The sequence below is a fragment of the Harpegnathos saltator genome, unplaced genomic scaffold, assembly GCF_003227715.2.
Source record: "Harpegnathos saltator strain DR-91 unplaced genomic scaffold, Hsal_v8.6 scaffold354, whole genome shotgun sequence".
In the NCBI taxonomy this organism is placed as follows: domain Eukaryota; kingdom Metazoa; phylum Arthropoda; class Insecta; order Hymenoptera; family Formicidae; genus Harpegnathos; species Harpegnathos saltator.
Window position 1 is genome coordinate 651,590 of NW_020230155.1, and position 22,496 is coordinate 674,085.

The following is a 22,496-nucleotide window of genomic DNA, read 5'->3' on the forward strand; positions in this document are numbered from 1 at the left end:
TCGATGACAATGAGTTTTGGACTTTGGATTCGTAATCAGTGACCTTGAAAGCTAACCAAAGTACAATTTCAGCTAAACATATAAAAATTTAATGATCCGCCATCTTGGAAAATAAATTATGAATTTGGACTTCAAATTCGTAATCAGCGAACTCAGAAACTAACCAGAGTACAATTTTAGCTAATTTTATGTACATTCTATGATCCGTCATCTGAAATCCGCCATCTTGGTAAATGAATTTTAAAATGCGGACCTCAGATTCGTAATCAGTGACCTCAAAAACTAACCAGAGTACAATTTTAGCTAATTTAATAAAAATTCTATGATTCGTCATCTTGAATCTGCCATCTTGGAAAATGAATTTTGAAATTTGGACCTCAGGTTCGTAATCAGCGATTCAAAAAACCCCCAAATCTTGATTTTGAGCAAAAAATTCTCTCATAGTTCGTGGAAAATGATTTTTTTCTGTAAAAATTTTTCACACTTTGTTTATTTATAATAAATGGACAACTTATGCAAAACACTTTTCAACCTTTCATGTATGTTCCCATCATGTCATATAAGAAGCTAGAACGCAAAAAATCCGACAAGAATCCCTCAAATATGAAATATTTCATGAAAATGAGAAAATAAATAGGTGATAAGTATACTTATCACTATGCCTCAAAGGGTTAAATTGCGTAGAAACTAATCCATGATAAGTCATATTTATCGACATAACCATTTTTAATTCGTATGAAGATGGAAGTCGATAAGACGTGTATTCGTTATTGTATGCTTTTCTTATTTCATCAGCGCAAAACAGCTGCCGAAGCAATCAGGATCACTTTCGAAACTTATGGTGAAGTAACGATAGCTGAAAGTTCATGTCGTGAGTGGTTTCGGCGATTTTGACTTAAAAGCCAAGGAGAGTGCCGGGCAACTGTAAGAAATGAGGTCGGAACGTCGGAGGAGGTCGGAAGAATGACTTGGAACGTTATTGCAAGAAGATTCGACTCAATTGAGTGTAGAACTTGCAAAAAGGTTATATGTTAATCAGAGTACTGTAATTCGACGCTTGTATAAAATGGGGAATATTTAAAAGGGAAGAAAATGGCATTCCCATGAATTATCCGAGAACGCTGTTATCAGCTGAGTTACCTTTTGCCTTTTACTGCTCAATAGACACAAACGCAAGTTTCTTTTGTATCGAATTGTGGGCGGAAACGAAAAATAGATTTATTATGACAATCCCAATCGCAAATGATCGTGGGTAAATCCGGGAGAATCCTTACGTTACAGTTAAAACGAAATATCCATAGTTATAAGGTTCTCTTGTATATCTTATGGGACATGCAAGAAATTATGCGCAGGATGTTTCAAAAAGAAAGTCCCGATTTGAAAATTGTATATCTCTGCAACTACGAGCCACAAATGAATATGATTTGTATCACGTGAACGGCCTTGGTGCAGAGTTTGATATGACTATCGCGAGTGGACTTGCGCAGGCTTCGCTGAAAAGCCTCTTGAATTCGTTGTACATTCTCCTTTGAGGTGCGTGGTCGTCCGGGACTCTTTCCCTTACATAAACGCCCTGTTTCTTGAAATTATCGATACCAACGACGAATGTTTCTGTCCAGTGATGGATCAATTCTGTAATGTCGTCTAAACGCACGCTGAACCGTAATCACAGACTCAGTCTTGCTAAATTCGAGAACACAAAATTCCTTCTGTTGACTAAACGTCATCTTCCAACTAAGCGTAGCGACTGTTTGGGTGCCAATGGTGTGGCATTTAGCGGTAGCCATATCAAACTCTGAGCCAAGGCCATTCACGTCGCATTTATTTGTAGCTCGTGGTTGCAGAGATATACAATTTTCAAATCGGGACATTCTTTTTAAAACACCCTGTATTATGAGCTGTTAAAACCATCTCAGATTATCACCGCGAAATTATACAGTCGACAATTGAGGCAGTTGAATGAACAACTAACCGAGAAACGGCCATATTTTGCGACAAAGTAAAACAAAGTGATTCTTCGCACGACAATGCCAGGCTCCATATTGTATTGACGAGCTGGGAAACTTTAATGAATTGCAATCCTAGGAAGTCCTACCACATCCGGCATATTTTTCAGATATTGCCTCATTGGATTTTCATTTATCTCGTTCTAGGCAGCACAGTCTTTCTGGTACACGATTTTGTAATCTTGAAGAAATACAGCAATTCATCGATAACTTCGTTCATTTTAAGAGCAAAGACTTCTTTTATCATGATATCCATTTCTTGCCTGAAAGATGGCAAAAAGTAATAGATAATGCCGGAAAATATTTTGATTAAAGATAATATGTCATATATAATAATATCAACCTTTAGAGGACCGGGATGGCTTCTATAGGAGCCACATATAAATCAGCATTTAGTGTTTTCTTAAAGGTTATATTATAGTTACTTATGCATTTACATCGATGTTTATGTGCTCTAAAAATATATTTGCATATGTGTTCGTGTGATTTTTACCTTACTTGTAAATAGACATTTATTAACAAGTACACATTTTAACTGCATAGTAATTTGCATCTCAGTATGTTTTTATTTATAATAGAGCCACTTTCTCTTAGAATTATATAAAATCAGCACACAACACTATTAGAGTTTCGACTGCGCACAGTGCACTGTAAGTAATGTGATAACAATCACTCTAAAAGTAACAAATAAGTATAAAAAATACAGAAAAATAGTTTTTAAAATAGAATAATTTTCATTATTTTTTAAAACCAAAATTTAAAAAATTATAAAAAATAAAATTTAAAAAATTTTTAAATAACAAAAAATATAAAAAAAACAAAGGAGCTACATAACTTTCTACGTCCATGTCTTTAGCTCTGAGTTATGCTAAAGGAAAGTTTTGTTACCGTATGAGATTACTTATAGTACAATAATATAGACTTATTTTAGGTAAATGATTGCCTTTCTTTGTAAAATTTCGATAATCTGATATCAAAATGATGATCAGCGATTTAAAAAACCCCTAAAAATACTAAGATCCAAATTTTGAAAATTTTTGTTTTGGTCGTTTTATTCCGGACCGGGGTGGCTTCTATAGGAGCCACTAACTAACTCGAAAACTCTACGCGACATGATGGTTATATATATATAAATTTTCCTCGAAAAAAATTGCAAATTTTAAAGGAAAAATGCCGGTCCTCTAAAGGTTAATAAAAAACATTGCCTTAAAAATAATGGAAACTTTTGCACACCCCTAATAGTAATAAATAAAAGTCATTATTCCTCTGTATTCTCTCTCTTTCTTTCTCTCTCTCTCTCTCTCTCTCTCACACATGTTAGAAACTGGAGAGATTTGAGTGAGGTTTATCAGTCTCTTGACATCTTTTGCCTATGAAATATGCAGAGACTAGAAACAACCGGTCGACCGAGCAAACGCTATGTGAAAATCATAACCTCAACTGATGTTGCAAAATTATTGAATCGACAATCAGTCATTCCCCCGCCTCAGCTCGAAAACTCGACGTGCAAACTATTAACCGAGATAACGCGTCGTTGTCAACTATTAACAAAATATTGATATTGACATCGAGTGGCTCGCTATTTCAATTTATTAAAATGCCGTTAATCCGTCAACATGTCGCAGCAACTCTGATTGTTTGCCGACCACTCGCGGATCCGCGTTGATTTTAAGGATTTCTTGTTCACGATCTCGTCGATTATCCGCGGACACGACATCCGAAAAATCGACTTGCCAGTTGGACGGATGCACTAGCCGTTTGAAAATATTCATAGTATGGAAGAACGACGTACCTCGAGTAGCGCCAAACGGAGAGGGTTAAATAATTTTATTTTCGCGAGCGTACGTCCGGTCGATCATTCGATTAAACTCCAGAGCTTTGACGGAGAGACGCAATTCCAGGTGTGCGTGTGTGTGTGTATGCGCGTGTCGCAATGGAGTGAACGTTCCACAAAATCGATAGGAAATCGCTTCGGCGTCGGGACGGAGCCCTCCTGTTACGTTAACGTATTTAGGAAGCGCACATGTGTCGGCCGTCCACCTACTCACTCGACTAGTTAAGCTGATTAGTACTGCAACAATTAGCGCAGCTGCGCGGATTCGTAAGTCGTCGCGAAAGAGGCATTAACCAATGCGACCGGCGTGAACTGCGCTAAAGCGAAACGGCGAATTATTGGTCGCGACAACAAAGTGGAAAACTCGACCCGCGCGACTGCCGCGGGGTGACAACAGACGGGGGTCGAGTCTTTTTAAAAGCGCCGCGCTCGGATTCGTGGGAAGCCGCTACGAGTGCATATATACGTGTGTGTATATGTATGCGTGTGTGTGTGTGTGTGTGTGTGTGTGTGTGTGTGTGTGTGTGTGTGTGTGTGTGTACTGTTTCGTGAAAGAGAGTTCCGCGACGAAATTTTTTCCAACCCGTCGAATACGCACACTTTTGTGCGAGCCGATCGGCGCGATAGTTTCCGCCTTGTTATCGCTTGATACCCCGCCGTGAATCAATCGCAGGCGCTTACTTCGCTTCGTTTGCTCAGTCTCCGGTGCGAGTTTTTTGACTCACACATAACGCGTAACTTGCGTAATGAAGTATCGACGCGAAGGGAAAAGCGAGAGGAAGAAGACGCGTGCGAGTTTCGCCGGCTGCCGGCGTCAGACTTAAGCTGCTTAAATTTCGAGCGGCATTTAAGCTTCTTCGTCGCTGATTGACGTGATAAACAGCGCGGTAGCTTGACTTATTAACCAGCAGTGGGAATTATTAGCAGGGCCGAGGCCGGCGAGAATCCCGAGCTTCTGGTCGGGGATGTTTCGCGCAATAACAATCGACGCACGTTTGTTCGACGACCTCTCGGCTCCTGCGAAATGAGCAACACGCAGGTAAGCATTTGCTCTCCGCATGAGAAGAGCCGAAACCCTAATGCGGATTATCGGCAAACCCGCAGTGCTTCTCGCGCATCGGCGTACTCAGCATGTTATGTCTGTAAACAAACATCTCCGAGCGAACGGTGGAAAAAGTCCCTCGAGAGGAGAGAAGAACGACTCCCCTCCTGCTCAGCCTTCGGTTTGAAGAGAATGTCGTCTGCATGATGACTTCTCGAGCGCGTTATGATTAAATACGAATACTCGGCAACTAGAGGCATGATCAATGAGAATAACTCGGCGATAAAAGAGGACGAACGCGTTGTCCTCGTTCAGAGGCAAATATTCAAACATTTGCGAGTCCACTAGAGCGATGGGAAATTTTTTAGAAAAAATCGATTCTTATATCTGGATCTGGAATCGAAATAAGTGGAATCGATTTATTAAAAAAATCTGCCTAAAAGAATCGATTTCCTAAAACCGATTCCTAAAAACCGATTTGAGAAAATCATACGAAATGATTACATTTTTAACATGTTTTTTTTTCTATTTTATAAAGCCGACGGCACAGGGTGTTTGTTTTCGTCGGATCTAACAAAACTTAATGATATATTAAAAATATATCGATTAGAACGAAGCATTTCTAGTATATTACTAGATCTTACTAGATTTAGCATCGAAATAACTGGAATCGATTTACTAGAAAAATCGGCCTAAAAGAATTGATTTCCTAAAAATGGGTTTGAGAAAATCGTATGAAATGAGCACATTTAAACATGTTTTTTCCTATTTGATAAAGCCGGCGGCACACGGTGTTTGTTTTCGCTAGATCTAGCAAGATCCAATGACATACTAAAAATATATCATTAGAATGAAGCATTAGTATATCATTAAACCTCACTAGATCCAACATCGAAATAACTGGGATCAATTTTTTAGAAACCGATCTATTAGGTTGGTGCAAAAATAATTACGGTTTTCATCTTAAGTTTGGCGCCGATTTTAATAATTATCGTTATCTTTTGTTATAATTATGTCATACATAATTGTAAACAATGAAATTAGCACTATTGATTTCAGCTTATGTCTATTGTTTTCATTCGTTAGTATTGTTGGATATAATCTCTTAAATTAGTCATTGGAAAAAAAGCATATTCGCGCGATTTTGTAGTATGAGTTTAAACTGGGACGTAAAGCAACAAAAACTGCTCGAAATATCAAATTTGTTTTTGACGAAGAGTCAATCAGTGAACGCAATTGGTACAACTCAATACTGGTTCCAAAAATGTCCTGATGGGAACAAAGGCCTTGAAGAGGAGAAGAGTCGTGGACGTCCTTTAATTATAAACAATAATAATTTAAAAACGATTATTGAAGCGGACCCATATAAAACAATTCGAGAGGTTGTTTCCCATTAGGAGAAATTAGAAGAAAATGCAGGCCAGTGATTTTTATTTATTATTAAATATAATTTTTAACTGATATATGCGTGCTTGATGTGTAAAAACAGCAATTATTTTTGCATCAACCTAATAAAAAAATCGTACAAAATGAGTACATTCAAATATGTCTTATTCTATTTTATTTCTTTCTTATTTTATTAAGTGTTCTAATTAATTTTGAGGGCTCACTATAGATGGCTGTAGTTACAAATCTAAAAATATTTTGAAAGTTGGTCATTTGAAGCTTGGACATTTCTACAAATAATGACACATGTCACATATATTCGTAAACATAACCACATTTTTTAGCGCGATTGAAAATGAAACATGATGAAGAGCAGTTTCGTCATTCATTATTTCACTTTGATTTGGAGAAAACGACTGCTGAAACTCACCGATTTATCTTAGAAACTTATTCTGAATCTGCTCCATTAATCAAAATATATAAGTATATATAATACTAGTTTCGACGATATGATGAAACTGAAGATTTGGATTTGAAAGATAAAGAACGTTCAGGTCAATCAAAAAAGTTCGAGGATGCCAAACTACATTCATATTGGATGAAAACTTAGCTCAAACATTTCAAGGATTAGCTGAAGCATTAATGTTAATAAATTAATCGTTTCCGATCGTTTACACGTAATGGGAAAAATTCAGAAAGAAGGCAAATGGGTCTCACATGAATCATCACATGAATTGGATATTCAAAATCGTTTGACTATTTGCACTTCGTTTTTTTCCCGTCACATAAAGAAACAGCTTTTGTATCAAATTGTAACTGGCGATGAAAAATGGATCTACTATAATAATCCTAAGCGTAAAAAGTCGTGGGTTGATTCGAGCCAACTATTGACATTGGCTCTAAAACGCAACATCCACGAAAGTAAGGTTTTGTTGTGCATTTGACGGGATATGAAAAGCGTCGTGCTTTATTATAAGCTGCTAAAAGCGAACCGAGCAGTCACTGCTGAGCCTAATCAACAATAATTAATCGATTTAAATTATGCTTTGGATTAGAAACGTCCAATAATAAACTAAAAAAAATACAAAAGGATTTTGTTGCACGACAATGCTCGACCACGCGTTGCAAAAGCAGTTAAAGATACGTTATCGGTAACTTCAATGGGAAATTTTATCACCACGCCGCGTATTCACCAGACTGTGCTTCTTCAGATTATCACTTATTTCGATCGCTGCAGCACGGTCTTACTGACCAGCATTTCAAAATATGAGTAAATAAAAAAATGACTCGATGAATGGATTGCTTCGAGGAACGAACATTTTATTTTACAGCGGAATTCATTTATTATTTCCAGAAAAGTGGAAAAATGTTATAGTTAGCGATGGAAAATATTTTGAATAAAATATAATTTAATATCTCTCTAAAGTAAATGTGTTTGCTTTTTGTAAAAAAACTGACCCTACAACTAATATAAAGCCGACAGTACATGGTGCTTGTTTTCGCGTGCTGGATCTGTTGAGATCCAATGACTAGAAATATATCAATTAGAACGAAACATTTCTATCATTGGATCTCAGTAAATTCAATATCAAAATAACTGGAATCGATTTACTAAAAATGTCGATCTAAGACTTAATTTCCTAAAAACTGATCTAAAGGAAATCGTACGATATGAACACATTTAAACATGTTTTTCCTTATTTTAAACCGACGGCACACAGTGTTTGTTTTCGTATTGGATCTGACGAGATCCAGTGATATACTAAAAATGTATCAATTAGAACATTTCTAGCATTTCTAGCATATCACGAAATTTCACTAGACTCAGCATGCTCGAAAACAAACAGCATGCGCGGTCGAACTCAAAAAAGCGGAAATATGAAAAAGATAACACGCAAATTTCCATGACCATGGACGGAATGATAACTTAAGCCGAAGAAGCAACGAGGATATTGCTTTAGGTTTGTATACGCTTGAAGATAGAAATAACCGTGTAACTAGAACTTAAACCGAGTAACTGAAATTTCAACCGTTTGGATTCTAGTTACTTCTGCATAACAGTTTTACAGTCAATATTACTTTCTTCTGGAATACGCAAAGATAAAACAACATCCCGATTGTATTATATTAGATGTTGACCCGACGGTGAATTCTTCACTAAACGAGACGACATTGATGAATAAGCACATCAACGAATGGAAAATAGTTTAAGATCCGATGTTAGGGTCCGCTTGATTACTGTAAGTAAATCGATATGCTAATTGAAGTTTTACCTGTAAAATTTACCTGTAAGCAAAGTAACGATGACATTTTATATTATAGTTCGATAGAGCCAGAAGCCAAAAGATGAAATTTATTTATTTATTTATTTATTTATTCGCGAGGTAAATCTTTTTTTTCCTTTCTATAAATTTTACAAAAACGAAAAAAATAGAAAATTATCTATATAAACCTTTCAAAACGAATGGATATTGGTTTTCATTTAGAGGTAGGTTATAAAAATTTATACTTAACAATAATTAAATATTGTATAATAAGATTATAAAATAAAAAAATATAAATTTCTAGAATAATGTACAGATTAATGATATAACATTGATGCAACGGTTTGTTTAAAAATTGTGATTGAAGGAGAAAAGTAGTCGCACATATACAAGTTTCTACATGAGAAATCGCTTAGTGATGGAGTTCTCATGTGACAGATACGAGCGATATACAAGCGGCCGAAACAGCGGAGTATTACTATGAACTGACCTTACAATGCGTTAAAATTAGATAGTGATAAGAGAGTTGGGCAATCAGTATTGGACGATATCAAATTATAAAGAAAAACCGCATCCGCTATCAATCCACGCATTTCGAGAAAAGGCAGATTAACAAATGACGTAATTCGCGTATATTCGTGATCAAACGGGATAGTTCAGACTGTAATTAACAAATCTTAAAAATTTGTGCACTTTTTCAATCCGATTGATGTATGCGGTCACTAGAAGTGATTATATAACGCTCGCATATTTCAAATGAGAACGAATCAACGAGATTCTCCCTGTTCGGAAACTAACGGACCTTTCTTATTTAAACTGCGCGCGCTTGTGGAATTTTATACTGTAATTTTCTTTTAAGTTGATACAACTGACATTTGTGTCAAATTTCATGACGCTACACTCATTAGTAAACAATTTACAGTGGTTTTTGTTTGACGGTGATTGTTGTTCACGGTGATTCTTACGATGTCGAAATCAGTTGATCAAAGAACTTGCATTAAATTTAGTGCGAACCAAATAAACTTTACGCAAATGTTGAGAAATGTTAAGAAAGGCATACCCTGAAGATTGTTTTTCGCGAACAAGAGTTTTTGAGGCATAAGGCGTTTAAAGAGGGCCGTGAAGCTGTTGATGATGAATCACGATCTGGACGCCCATCGACATCAATTGACGACGAGAACGGCGCCCAAATCAAGGCATTGGTGCTCAAATGTCCATTAGAGTATGTCCATAGAGAGTTAGCAGTTGAGGTGGGAATCTTAAAAACACAATGCCATGTCATTTTGATTAAAATGTTGGGCATGAAACGCGTCGCTTCTCGCATGGCCAAGAATTTGATTTGGTTGATTGTTGAGTCTTTGGCCAAAAACTCAATCAATATCGTTCCACAATCTTCATATTCGCCTGATATGGCTCTGTGCAACTTTCTCCTATTCCCAAAACTCAAGTTGCCGCTCCGAAGACATCGTTTTGAGTCGATTGAAGCCATAAAAAATTCGCTGCGTAAACTGAAGGCTATACCATAAAGCGCATTCGCAGGAGCGTCCGAGGACTGGAAGGAGTGTTGGCATATGTGTATTGTTTCCAGTGGGAAGTACTTTGAAGACGACAAAATAAGTATTGATCAATAAATAACTTCTTATGTGTTTTATTTTAAAAGTTCCGCTAGTTTGCGGACAGAAGGTATATAGTAACCGTAGAATTAGATTATTCCTGAAGTCGTGAGAGAAACGCCTAATAAAATCCAACAATCTGAGAGATGAATTAATAATATTGCTTATATGTGTTCGGTATGAGAGTGTAGAATTGTATGTCACGCCAAAAAAAAATCATGCACCTCTCTAATATACAATAGTTCAATATCTGCTCGTGAATAGTGTAAATAAAATCTATGTAACTATACGCATGATAAAAACGCATTATGTAACACTTCGAGATATTGTGTAACGTGGCGCCCGTTACAGTGAACAAAAGACGCGAACAAATTCCTACGAGGAGGAAAGATGCTCTCGCAAGAGCGGGGCATGGGTGGTTTCTCGTTCTTTATTCTGTTTTTAGGAAATTCCTAAATTTATATTTGGCGAAAGCTAAGAAGATTTTTGGCGAGCCAATCGGCCCGAACGTTTTCGGTAGGTGGTGCGGAGAGGTAAGTCTCGTGTTCCTCAGTGCTTGTGGCCTCCAATCCTCGCGAGCGAAGGGTGGCGGAAGAGAAGAGGAGACCTCAAAGAGGTATACCAGGCTGACATGAGAAGCAGCCGTTCGGGAAACACACGCTCCGAGTTACATCTTCGGAAACCGTGGTGCGCGGGAACGACACTCCGCACTCGGATTATGATTGCCAGATGCAAAATGGCTATTTCCAGGACACTTTTTTGGCGATGGTTGAAAAATAGGTTGTTAGAGAATTTTAGTTACATTTGAGAGATAGAGGGGTAAGATGGGTAAGAGATGCTGTTGTGTACACGCAACAAACAAATGCGTGAATTAAGTACCAGCGAAAAGAAATTGTATTTTTTTTTTTTTTCTTTTACTACGCGAATAGCTTAGTTTACATCAATTTTCTTAGGTAGCACATCGAATTTTTCGGTCCTATAAATCGCGATGACTGCTCTCAGGTACCAGGTTTCTCTCTCTCTCTCTCTCTCTCTCTCTCTCTCTCTCTCTCTCTCTCTCTCTCTCTCTCTCTCTCTCTCTCTCTCTGTCTCTCTCTCTCTCTCTCTCTCTCTCTCTCTCCTCTCCTCTCTCCCTCTCTCCTCTCCTCTCCTCCCTCCCCCCCTCCTCTCCCCCCTCCTCTCCTCCCTCCCTCCCTCCCTCCCTCCCTCCCTCCCTCCCACCCTCCCTCCCTCCCTCTCTCCCTCCCTCCCTCCTCCCTCCCTCCCTCTCTCTCTCCCTCCCTCCCTCCCTCCCTCCCTCCCTCCCTCCCTCCCTCCCTCTCTCCCTCTCTCCCTCTCTCTCTCTCTCTCTCTCTCTTTCTCTCTCTCTCTCTCTGGTACCAGTTAGAAACATGAATATTATGATTATGATTTTGTTGAAATTCTGATTTTCCGGGACGAAAGACTCAAATTCTGGGACACGGGATAAGCTTAAAAATTCCGGGGCATTCCCGAAAATCCCGGCAACCCTAACTCGGGTCGTGCAGGCCGGTGCTCTGGCGAGAAGGAGCAAGATTCTTTTCTTATTGGAGAAAATATAAGGTATAGCCGTAAGTACAAGCTTATTCGGTTTAAAATATACAGAAAGCGCATAAGATTAACCACAGAAAGACCGATAAAGTACAAAAGGCCGTCTGTACAGTAACGCCCTGAGGAATAAGATTAGTCTCCTAAGTATTAGTGGCGACAGCCGACGACGATTGGTAGAAGTATTGCGCTAGAAAGTAGCGCTAAGCGGCGTGGCGCCGCGCGAGGATCGCACGCACGTAATCCTCGGATAGCCACGTGAGTGAAAGCACTGGGGATATCCCATGCGGACTCGACGGTCCTCGTGCACTTGGATTTTAGCCCGAGGGAGCGAACGAGCGAGCAGAAACCGAGTAATCAAGAGACCAAGCGAACGAACAAAAGAGGGCGAATGAGAGCGGGCAAGAGAAAGAGAGCCACGAGGTCGGCGACGTCGAGTATAGAACCATCGCCGCAGAAGACGCTTATGTAAGACCATTCTTCCTTATGCGTACCTCGCGAAAGTAGTGTTTAACGTACGGTCGCCATATTGCCGACTGTGTTCGGGGCTTCCGAATTTTGGCGTATTTGAGAGGGACCGCATCACGGTGCGCATTAAGACCGTATCACACTAGCGACTTGCGACTGCGGCTGCGGCTGCGATTGCGATTGCGATTCTCCCTCGACCAATCAGAAAGCAGCGACTCGCGGCTGCGACTCACGACTGTCGTTTGGACAGCTGTCCATTTTTTCGAGTCGCAGCCGCAGTCGCAACCAATCACAGAACTACGTATAATCACGTGATGCGTTCGTCATAATTATATTTATTTAATAGTATACAGAAGTCGGTGATCATTAGAATAAGGTTATATCTAGTGTTGTTTTATGTGTTACATATTTTTTTTAAATGTCAAAACAATTTAATAAGGGGATAGACTATTATTTAGTAGAACTATCCATGAGTAGTAGAGCTATCTATGGTTTCACCCATATTTTTCTGCGTGGTAGTGTCTTATAATACTCCGTAATTATAGCAAATGTCACCATTGCACATATCTTTTTTTATCAAATCCATATTCATATTGAAAATGCTCTTGCAATGTTAACATTTAGCCGCAGCCGCGATCGCCAATCGCAAGTGTGGTTGGAAAACAAGAAATCGCAATCGCAGTCGCAGTCGCAGCCGCGAGTCGCTAGTGTGATACAGTTTTTAGTAGTAGATTTGGTGACGGAAACTCTATGCACGAGTCCGGAGCGGAGCGGACCGAACATTAAGAATATAGAATCTCGTGTCGGGATTATTTCCCGGCGAAACGCCGGACGACCGGAGTAAGTCGGTATACTGAGGTGAGACAGGTCATGCGAGCTTAAAGTCACGTCCGGACACGGGCCGATCACGTGCATCACGCGTGTATATCACGTGCGCGGAATAGGATGGCGACCACGCTGTTTCGCTCGAAATTTTGTAGTTTGCATAGTTGCCTCGGCTGAAATTCGAATATTTGCGAGTACTACCGTTAACGAGCCCGTCGGACGAGGTGCTAGAACTTTATATTTAGCGTGAATTTTAGCGTGTTTAGTGCGAATCTTGTAATTTGGTGAAGCGTTGTGTAGCAAAATTCCCCCCCCCGTCGGGCGTGGAAAAACGACACCGCGTAATATCGCGCGATACAATGTACTAGTTAGCCGATACCCGAGTAGATATAGAGATTATAACCGTTAATATATGTGTGTGTTGTCTCAAGCAGCTATCAGAGTACGTATTCATTTTTTTCTGGCGAGTTCATCTCAACCACATCCTTCTCTGACTTTAATTATTGAGAACTGGTCGTGCCCGTACGGAGCAGGACCGCAGATCGCTATTAACGAATTTTCTTGTTAGTGCAATAGTAAATTTCATATTCACGGTGGTACGGCCGTTTCCGTACCTGGGGTTCAGGCATTGGCGGTAATCAGCTGTTCGCGTACTTGGCAGAACGACGATTCGCGGATTCCGAGACCGGCGTCGGCGGAATTTCTGCGACGCGTTTAATGTCGCATAGAAAAAAATTTAGCGCTCAGAGTCGCAAGAAATTTTGGCGCTCAACGTGGGCCTCGAGAAGGCTCGCGAGGAGAAATTAATTTTTTTCTCCAGTCGGCATTACGATTTGTGTTTCGTGATAGAAATTTTCTTAAAGCAGAGGTGAAGTTTCTTTTGGCGATTAGAAGAAGCGTTGCGCCAGTGAATACGATCGGTTTTCGCGAGTCGGATTTGTGAAGAGGAGAGTTTTTCTAGTCTGCTCTTTTCCTCTCTTTGCACGTAGACAGCGGGGACGTTAGGTTAATAAGGAAACATTAGCGGGAATTTCGCGGGTAGCGAAATTAGTGAGTGGCGATAATATTAGCAACATTTTTTTTATTTTTGTGGTTGCGCTGGTTTTTATTTTATTACGTCCGTTTCTTTCAAGTAGTCATTAAAACCTTACTCGGAGTAGAGAATCTCTTTTTTCCTTTTTTTCTTTTTGCGACCTGTTAGTGCGGGAACGGTAGCATGCCCGAAGCGCGGTCAAAAGAGATAAGGATCCCTGAATCGGCGGCGTGCGGATGGATCGACGCGTTAACCGTTGAACAATTATGATCAGAGTGTGAGAGATGCGGATTATCGGCGTCCGGAATATTATTGGTGTTGCGTGAGCGGTTACAGCGACACTCGCCGCAGCAGAAGCGCTGGATTCTCCACTCGGGCGCGTATTAGATCTGTCATCGGACGACGAAATTCGTGCCCTAGAGGCCGCGTCCTTGGCAGAGCCTAATGTGGACGACGAGGGAAGGGAACAATATGTTAAAGCTTTCGCTGGCAATCGCGGGGTTCGTGCGATGGAAGCGGAACGCGATGCATGGAGCGGGGAGTCACGTCGCATATCAGCTGTTAACCCTTTCGTGCCTGACTTTTTTCTAGGAATAATTTGGATCTAATTCACGTCTTACTAAAAGTTTTTAGGGTCGCTGATTATGAATCTGCAGTCAAAACTTTAAAATTCAAAATAGCGAATCCAATATGGCGAACAAAAATTTAAATTTTCTTGGATTTAAATAAAATTCATATTCCAGAGATTTTTGAGGTCGCTGATTATGAATCTGTAGTCAAAATTTTAAAATTAAAAATGACGAATTCAATATGCACAGCGTGTAAAGTTGTCCCATTCCATGCTTCAAAAATTTCCACGAAATGTGAATAAAACTGAGCCGACATTTTGTCAGCTATATTAGATATGACTATATCGAATTTGAAAATTTTAACTTTAGATTCGTTATCAGACCCTGAAAAATGAGTTTCACTTAAATAAAAAAAAATTTCGCATTTTGGTCTGCCATATTGAATCGGGCAACAAGTTACGGCCATTTTGGCCATTTTGAAATCATAGCAATTTTGTTTCATGTAGCCTTACGTTATGACCTTCAAAATGAGTCCAGGAAGAACTTGCTGCCTTAATTTTTATGGAATATATATATCATTTTCACTTTTCATCCTATTTTACGAATATTTAACGAGATATGCAGATTAGAGGATGAAATTAACAAGGATGTTGATTTTTGTTTGAAGAGTCCTATCTTTCCTCTTTAAAACCAGCTCAAGAAGAAGTCGTTACCTTTATTTTTGTGGGAGATATGAATTTTTACAATTCTGGGACATATATGTCCCACCATGATGATGTACGCATACATGATTATTCGCGTGTCAGAAATATACGCAAGATTGAGGCAGTCGAAAAAGACGTCAGCTAAGGGTTCGCATATGTATGGCAGGCTCGCGTTTGGTTCCCTAAGAGGAATTCATACAGGACCGCTTTAAGTGATTGGGCAGAATTTGTGTTTCTGACCGCTACAGGTAAACTGTTCCAGAGTGATGCAGCGGTGACTCTGAAGGAACGTTATTACAATTCTGCACTGAGGAACTTGCAACAGGTCAGATGCCGCTCTTGTCTGTCTTCCTGATATCTTGGCACGTGAGACAATCTCCTTAAACAGTTCTTGTGGATATTGTAGATTAATTAGTGAGAAGATGGCGCATCCCACAAAGTATGAGCGACGAAGCTTGACCTTGAGCCAGCGGAGCTTTATGTAATATGACGAAATATGAGAGCCTCTCGGTATAGAGAAAATGAATCTGATACAGGCGTTCAACGCTTTATGTAGTTGAAACGTTTGCTCAGTGGACATATCAGTTAATGCCGCACAACAATAATCAATATGTGGGAAAACTAAGAATGTTATTAGTTTTTGCTTAAGCATGTCAGAAAGCAGTCTTTGCACAGTTTGAGCTGAAAGAGTGTTGAGTGAATCTTCTTAGTCACATTATTTACATGTTGGCCCCCTGATAGAGTGCTGGACAGGGTTACTCCCAGATACTTGACACTGTCAACAAGTTAAGCGGGTTTTCCGTCTACCAGTATATTAGGCAAAGCAACGATGGAAATCTGAGACAAAAATCTTCTGGAATCCATGATCATGGCCTTGGTTTTTTCGGAGTTGAAAATCAGATAGTTCAACTTGGCCCATGAGATAATTTGCTCAGTCTCGTTATTTACTTTGAGGATACCGTTTGCAATATCACTGGGATGGCAATGTTGGTATATTAATAGATCGTCCGCATATATATTGTACTTGCATTGTGTGATTGATTTATTGAGGTCGCTGATGTAAAGTATGAATAACAAAGGCCCCAGCACCGAGCTCTGGAGTATACCCGCAGTCGTGAAAGCTGGAGAGGAGATCTCACCGCTGATCGGATCGCGAACTGAGTGAGATCTTCCCGACAGGTACGATTCAAACCAGCATACTGAGTTTATTGAGAGTTTTAGATTTTTTAGTTATTTTTAGTCATTTTTCTCTGTCATAATTCGATGATCAATTCTGTCGAAAGCTTTAGAAAAGTCGAAGAAAACCGCTATCGTGATAGATCTTTTGTCTGCTGCATATCTTATATCATCTAGGACTTTAATTAGTGCAGTCTGCGTAAAGTGACCCTTTCTGAAGGCAGATTGACATGAGTCATATAAATTGTTTTGTTCTAAGAAGGCATGAAGCTGGTCGCATATTATGCTCTCGAGTATTTTAGAGCAGGCAGGTAGAATGGAAATTGGACGGTAGTCCAGAGCCTTGCTAGGATTTTTGGCCTTGAGAATAGGACATATGATTGCTGCTTTCCAGAGATCCGGAAAAATGCCGTGCATAATGGAAAAGTTAAAGATATGCTCAATTACTGGCAGTGTTTGCAGCAAGATCATTCTTAGAAAGCTCAGCGATATACCGTCAATGCCGATTGCATTTAATTTGGACTTTTTAAAGGCGTCAAATATGTTAACCGGGGTTATGTAATTCCAGTGGAAAAGCTAGTCATCAAATGCGCCATTCAGTCCGCTTGACGGATGACGGTTTCGAGCGACCGTCGTCGCAATAGTTATACCGGTGAAGAGTTTATTAAGCTCGTTGATAGAACAAGAGTCGGCGCCCAAGGTCTTTGGCCTTTACAAGTCCAAGTTGTTTTAATTTGGGCCATACAAGATTTGAGTTTCGCCTGTTGTTAAATATCTCCAAATAGTACGCACGTTTGGCAGATCGCTCTTGCACCCGATTTCTCAAACTCCTGAAGAGAGCGTGGCTCTCATCATCCCGCCTTCGATGCCACACTCTCCTCGCTTTTCCCTGTCTTTCATGCTGCTTTTAGTTTAACTGTGATCCACGGTGCGGGAGCATGTTTGAAGCAAGTCTGTCTGAGTGGCGCATGCCTGTTTAAGTAGTCAAGAAGCATATTATTAAAAGTGAGAACTTTGTAGTGTATATCATTTGAAATTAGTAGCTCGTTCCAGCTCAACGCAAGTATCTCTGAGAGAAACTTTTCTTTATCGAATAATCGAAAATCCCGACAAATTGTGTATCGAATGTTCCGACGTTCGACTCTAATACGGTATTCGATGTGGATCAAATCGTGTGCAGGTAAAAATGAAGCGTGATGTTGACCGTAGTTAATGATCTTTTCTTCGTCGTCCACAATACATAGATCCAGAAGACTGGAGTTCCTTAAGCAGTGAGTTGAAAAGGTACAAGATAAAGATTTGATAAGTTTATAAAGGAGCAAAGCTGGGAGCTATCGTACGTATTCACTATCATGTTGATGTTGAAGTCGCCCATAATGACAGGATGCAGGTAGGTAGCCTGCAGCTGAGTAAATCTGTTCTCAAAGTCTATCAGATGTCCGCAATGTGGAGGTCGGTAGACAGTTGCCAGGAGAAGGGGAAATGTGTTTCGGATAGAGATTTCTGCAATTATAAATTCCGATGCGTTAGATTAACGCATCAGCCATCAGCCGTCAGATGATCGCAATGGCTCTGCTCAACGATGGTGGTCCTAATAGAGTCGATGAGAAAGAGACCCACGCCACCACCCACTCTCCTCACCCTGTCGTTACGCAATAGAGTGTAGCCGAGAAGACGCACAAGAACATCAGATATACCATTTTAGCCACGTTTCAGACATGCATATTATGTGGTAGCCAGAATTTGTGAAAAAATGCCTGAATTCGTCCACACCCTGAAAAACGCTGAGATCACGGGTGGAGCGGGACTCGCTGAGTGAACCGGCTTCGGACGCTGAAAATTTTTGTTTTCTTCTGTTTCTTTTATTCTTGTGTTGGCTCTTCTTATTATAGTCATTCAGTAGTTCTTCAATTTGCGTACGTCCTGGTTGTCTGAAAATATATGTATAGAAAAAAAAGGGGGTAAACCGAACGAATATAATACCGAGCGTAAACTTGATTATTTCTGATTCTATTAGGTGTACAACTTTGCTTCCGCCGTTTTTTTCCGAAATTCGAGGCTTTATTGTAAAAAACTGGTTATACATTTATGATTCAAAGTATTGTCCATCGCTGGCCACTACTTTCTCCCATCTTTCGGGCAGCGTACGAATTTCGCGTTGAAAAAACTGGTCATCTTTTGAAGCGATTCACGAATCAATCCAATTTCTTACTTCTTCATAAGACCGGAAGTGCTGGTCAACCAGGCCGTGCGCCATTGATCGAAACAAGTAATAGTCAGAGGGAGCAACGTCTGGAGAATACGGCGGGTAGGGTAGGACTTCCCATTTCAACGTTTTCAAGTATGTCTTGACCACTTTCGCAACATTGGGTCGAGCATTGTCATGCTGCAAAATCACTTTATCGTGTCTTTCGTTGTATTGCGGCCGTTTGTCTTTCAATGCTCGGCTCAAGCGCATTAATTGCGTTCGATAACGATCGCCTGTGATTGTTTCAGTCGGTTTTAACAGCTCATAATACACTAGCGATCCCACTAGCTGGTCCCACCAAATACAGACCATGACCTTGGAACCGTGAATATTCGGTTTGGTCGTCGACGTGGAAGCATGGCCGGGATATCCCCATGATTTTCTGCGCTTGGGATTATCGTAATGAACCCATTTTTCGTCCCCAGTCACAATGCGATGCAGAAATCCCTTCCGTCTTTGCATTTCAAGCAACTGTTCACAAGCAAACAAACGTCGTTCAACATCTCTCGGTTTCAACTCGTACGGCACCCAATTTCCTTGCTTCTGAATCATTCCCATGTCTTTGAGGCGTTTTGAAATTGCTTGTTGAGTCACTCCCAATGATCGTGCCAATTCTTCTTGACTTTGACATGAGTTTTCATTAAGTAATGCCTCCAATTCTGCATCTTCGTAAACCTTCTCTCTTCCACCGCTATGCCGGTCTTCGACGTGAAAATCACCGTTCTTGAAGCGTTGAAACCACTCACGACACGTTCTTTCACTAATAGCGGCCTCACCATAAGTATTTGAGAGCATTCGATGAGTCTCAGCCGCAGATTTCTTCATATTGAAGCAGAAAATTAAAACCTTCCGCAAATGACGAGAATTTGGCTCGTAAACTGACATTTTCAATCGAGAATAACTTTATGATGCAGACACAAATCGATTAATGTTTCTATGGGGTTATGTTGACAGATGCCCAAGTTTATTGCATGACGTCTATGATCTATTTATTTCGACCACTACTTACCGCTAAAGCCATCTATAGGAAAACGGCGGAAGCAAAGTTGTACACCTAATATCTTTAACGTTGATGCGGTAAGACCACCATTAAGCGAGACGGTTAGAGAAGTAGCCAATAGGTTGATACGGGCGCACGGTTGACGAGAACCGCTCAAAGATAGCTTTGAACAGCGTAATAAAACGTCGATAGATGTCGTGATGAGCAGAAATTCCGGGACCCTTCGAAAGGAGCAGAAGAGGCATGGAAGGCGAATCGTGCGACGGATCCGGACATGCATGAAGTGGGAGCGGAAGCAGCGGCAATTGTCGAGAAAAACGGAAGTGACTCCCAGCCAAACTCTCTACCAGGGACTTAAACGAAGAAGAAAAATGTGTTGAAATTGCGCAGCTCGCACCTATTCATATAATGAGTGTCCGCAGCTGCGCGGGAATCACTTTTGCTTTCGTTGCGGCCAACAGGGGACGACCATCAAGGAGTGTTTCCTTCTGCCGGGAAGACTGGAGACATCAGGGTTTTTATATCCCCGGGCTCGGGAATATGTTCCGGAATGTACAATTGAAAGAGGTCGAAATGATAGGAACTTGCTTGCCTAATCGATCGCATCCGCCATCTTAGGATTTACTTGTACTCCGTTACCTCCCTTAGTGATTTCTTGTATGAAATCCGTTAGAAAAATTGCGTTGGTGTTGTGTTTTGTTTTATTGGCATGGTATTGAGAGGCTTTACCCGTTCCCGGTCCCCGTCAGGTTTGACCGAGACATATGAGTTATTTTCTTGGCGATAAAAAAGCTCAGGCAACTGTGCAGACTGAGCGAAATTGCTGAAATTAAACAATTGGTTCTTCCCTTTATGACTTTTAAATGGGTCTTAAAGTTAATGGTCGTCCATCTGAGGGTTCACAGTTTTATTCTGGTTGTGGTAGAAGCAAGTCATGGTATGCGCACGTCAAAATGAGTAATCTGACGACGGAAGAAAGGGTCCATCTTATCGACAGTTTCTTTTCTAAAGGAAAAGTATGTAGTAATGCTTATAGAGGGTTTCGTACCAAATACGGAACATAAAATTACGAGCGAAAATTCACTGAAGAGGTTAGAATTCAACAATTATTTAAACTTAGGTCGGAAGTACGATGTTTCCGGTACCACAAGACCGGGGTCACCATGAAAACATGTCCCACCTGCCAGCCCTATTGGCGTGCGAAAAACCCCGAAAAACGCTGAGGTCACGGGTGGAGTGGGACTCGACGGGCGGATCGGTTTCGGACACTGAAAATTTTCGTTTTTTTCTGTTTCTTTTGTTTTTTTGTTGGCTCTTCTCATTATAGTTATTCAGTAGTTCCTCCACCTATACGTCCTGGCCGTATGAAAATATGTATATAGAAAAAAAGAGGGGGAAAACCTATACCGAGCATAGACTTTATTATCCTTTACGAGTCTTTCTTTACGTACCTTTAGCGTTGATGCGGTAAGACCACCTTACGTCAATCAAGCCTTACGTCATTCTAGTTTTTGGCAATAAATCTGCATTAAGATAATTTTTTTATATCGTTTTAAACAGATCGATAATTATCGATAATTTTATGCAATATGGAACTACCCAAGACATTGGCACGATCTGCCAGATCCTTCTGTGCCTGTAACTGTAAAAGAGAATATTGAAGAAGTTAAGAATTATTTTGAACAAGATCCAAATCCATCTATTCGGAAAGCTGCCCAAGCTTTTCAAATATCGAAAACAACGGTACACAGGATTTTAAAATATTTACTGAACATACATCCGTATAAAATAACGTCTCATCAATTGCTAACCGAACACGCTATGACGAAATGTATGAAATTTTGCAAGACGATAAATGGAAAGTTTAAAGATGTAGATCTTGATGAAAAATTGATAATTTACACGGATGAGACACATTCTGACTAAATAGCATAAAAAACAATTGTTATGTCGGAAATCCAAAAGCGGTGGCAGATTTAGTAACGGCTATTTAAAAAGTCGTCAGCAATGTTAAAGACGACATCTTAGAAAAAGTTTTTACGAGTTTTCGTAAAAAAAATTGAATTTTGTACAAATTCAGATGGTCTATATTTTGAAAATGTTTATTACTAAGTTATTTGATCATTAGCATATTTTTCATTATTTTTCATCAACAAAATATACTGATGCACTAACATTAAAAAAAATTTGATTTATACCCATTAACAGTCGCAGATTTTCTTCTTTTCAATTAATTTTTTTTACAATATCTGAATATATTTGAAAATAACAACTGATTAGTTTTAGCAATTTCTCGTGGGATATACTGTATAAGAATTTTATGATCGACGGTGTCAAACGCCTTTGAGAAGTCTGTGTAAACTATATCTATTTGATGCTCAATATTAAGTGATGGTGCTATGTAGTTATTAAGTACAGCGAAGTTAGTGACAGTTGACCTATCTGACAGAAAACAAATTAATTGAATTGCAGGAAAAAAAGTTCCATTCAAATGAATTTCTTAGAGAGTCAAAGTGACGCTAATGTCCGATGAAGGTTAAAAAATTTTTAAAATCTTTGACCTCTATTGAAAAAAAATCTTTGTCGAAAGATTCAAGAAATCGATTTCTGGGAGAAGAAAGTTTCTGACGATCGAATCGAGATTGCCCGTCGCTAGGACGCACAAGCTTATGCCTGGTTTTTTCATACCTTCCAATTGTTATCTTCCAGATAAAAGATATCCGTCAGATAACTAAAAATTCATTTTCTTTAATGAAACCTCT

General features: G+C 39.8%; 1 protein-coding gene across 1 annotated transcript in view; it reads left to right on the top strand.

Annotated features, from left to right (window-relative positions):
* The first annotated feature begins 11,985 nt into the window (after positions 1-11,985).
* Positions 11,986-22,496, top strand: part of nAChRbeta1 (nicotinic acetylcholine receptor beta1) — a 38,317-nt gene continuing 27,806 nt past the window's right edge. Inside the window, exon 1 of the mRNA XM_011149234.3 lies at positions 11,986-12,179. The gene's annotated coding sequence lies outside the window, so the exon portion shown is untranslated. The remainder of the gene's footprint in view (positions 12,180-22,496) is intronic.